We start from the raw sequence: 2,806 nt of genomic DNA on the forward strand, positions 1-2,806 counted from the left end.
CTTATATGGGTTGCGCATGGCCATTTCACTCGGCGTCCGTCGCCTGATGGTCTATGGCGACTCGGATTTAGTGGTCAATCAGGTGATGAAAGAGTGGGACGTGAGAAGCCCAGCCATGACTGGATACTGCAGTGCAGTGAGGAAGCTGGAAAAGAAGTTCGAGGGGTTGGAGCTCCATCATATACCCCGACTGAAAAATCAAGCAGCTGATGATCTAGCAAAGATAGGTTCCAAGAGAGAAGCCATTCCGAGTGGTGTGTTCTTGGAGCATATACACACTCCGTCAGTCAAAGAAGATCCTTTCACCGAAGAAACTCCACAGCCCAAGAGTGCCACAGATCCGACTGAAGTTGAAGTCCCAGCGGTGGTCGACTTGATCATGGAGGTTTGGTGGTCATTCCCGACTGGACAGTTCCGTATGTCGCATATATCCTGAGAAAAGAGCTTCCGGAGGATGAGGAAGAGGCTCGACAGATCGTCCGTCGATCTAAGGCCTTTACCGTAATCAAAGGACAATTATACAGAGAAAGCGCGACTGGAGTTGGTCAGAAGTGCATAACACCAGAAGAAGGTCGACTCATCCTCAATGATATCCACTCGGGGACCTGTGGTCATCATGCGTCCTCTCGGACCATCGTGGCCAAAGCATACCGAGCCGGATTTTACTGGCCAAAGGCGAATGAGATGGCAAAAGAGATAGTGGATAAGTGCGAGGGATGTCAGTTCTACTCGAATATGTCGCACAAGCCTGCGTCGGCTCTGAAGACCATCCCACTCGTCTGGCCTTTCGCAGTATGGGGACTGGACATGGTCGGTCCTTTGAGAACAGGACGAAGTGGCTTCACGCATGTACTGGTGGCAGTCGACAAGTTCACCAAGTGGATCGAGGCTAAACCAATCAAGAACCTTGACACCGGTACTGCTGTTAGCTTCATCAGGGAACTAATATTCAGATATGGAGTCCCGCACAGCATCATTACGGATAATGGGTCGAACTTTGACTCGGAGGAATTCAGAGATTTCTGCAACTCCCAAGGCACACGGGTCGACTACGCTTCAGTCGCCCATCCGCAGTCGAATGGACAAGCAGAGCGAGCTAATGGACTGATTCTTAAGGGATTGAAACCCCGACTGATGCGTGATCTCAAACACGCAGCTGGAGCTTGGGTCGACGAACTTCCCTCAGTGCTTTGGGGGCTGCGGACCACACCTAATCGGTCGACCGGAAGAACTCCATTCTTCTTGGTCTACGGAGCTGAAGCAGTCTTGCCGAGTGATCTTCTCCACAATGCTCCTCGAGTTGAAATCTACAACGAAGCAGAGGCTGAACAAGCGCGGCAGGACGCAGTCGACCTTTTAGAGGAAGAAAGGGAGATGGCTCTGATCCGGTCGACCATCTACCAACAAGATTTGCGTCGTTTCCACGCCAGAAATGTGAGAGGTCGAGCCTTCCAGGAAGGAGATTTAGTTCTCCGAGTGGATCAGCACAAACCACACAAGCTTGCTCCTTCTTGGGAAGGCCCCTTCATCGTCACCAAGGTTCTCCACAACGGGGCGTACCGTCTTTACAACGTCGAGCATAATATCGACGAGCCCCGAGCTTGGAACGCGGAGCTACTCCGCCCATTTTACACTTAAGTTTTATCACTCGGATGAGTTGCAATAAAGTACTTCTGTAGTTCATGGACCTCAAAATAATAGTGTCATAGTTCCTCCATAATTTCTGTCACTTTTTATTTTTGTCCAATAAAATTCCCCCTCAGTGGGTGACTTAGCCGCGAATCCGTTTCGCCTAAGTTTGTAAAAATCCTACCGAGTGGTGAGCCAGACTCTCACTCGGAGGCTTAGCTGCGAATCCGTTTCGCCTAAGTTATCAAAATCCTACCGAGTGGTAAGCCAGACTTCCACTCGGAGGCTTAGCTGCAGTCCGTCGCCTAAGTTATCAAAATCCTACCGAGTGGAAGCCCTCTCACTCGGGGCTTAGCTGCAGTCCAAGCACTCGCCTAAGTTATAAAAATCCTACCGAGTGAAGAGACCTCTCACTCGGGGCTTAGCTGCAGTCCAAACTCGCCTAAGTTATAAAAATCCTACCGAGTGAAGCAACCTCTCACTCGGGGCTTAGCTGCAGTCCAAGCACTCGCCTAAGTTATAAAAATCCTACCGAGTGAAGAGCAACCTCTCACTCGGGGCTTAGCTGCAGCCTCGCCTAAGTTATAAAAATCCTACCGAGTGAAGAGCAACCCTCTCACTCGGGGCTTAGCTGCAGTCCAAGCTCGCCTAAGTTATAAAAATCCTACCGAGTGAAGAGCAACCCTCTCACTCGGGGCTTAGCTGCAGTCCAAGCACTCGCCTAAGTTATAAAATCCTACCGAGTGAAGAGCAACCCTCTCACTCGGGGCTTAGCTGCAGTCCACTGTGCTCGCCTAAGTTTATCAAAATCCTACCGAGTGAAGAGCAGACCTCTCACTCGGAGGCTTAGCTGCAGCCCTGTGCTCGCCTAAGTTTATCAAAATCCTACCGAGTGAAGAGCAGACCTCTCACTCGGAGGCTTAGCTGCAGCCCTGTGCTCGCCTAAGTTATAAAAATCCTACCGAGTGAAGAGCAGCCCTCTCACTCGGGGGCTTAGCTGCAGCCCAGTGCTCGCCTAAGTTATAGAAATCCTACCGAGTGGTAAGCCGGACTTCCACTCGGAGGCTTAGTCGCAGTCCAGTACTCGCCTAAGTAGACTAAAGAATAAGTCGATTGCAGTAAGGACACCTTGCTTTGAACCTGCAAAAGACATTTCGAGCCAAAGGCAATCATATTC

The sequence above is a fragment of the Triticum aestivum genome, chromosome 3B, assembly GCF_018294505.1.
Source record: "Triticum aestivum cultivar Chinese Spring chromosome 3B, IWGSC CS RefSeq v2.1, whole genome shotgun sequence".
Taxonomy (NCBI): domain Eukaryota; kingdom Viridiplantae; phylum Streptophyta; class Magnoliopsida; order Poales; family Poaceae; genus Triticum; species Triticum aestivum.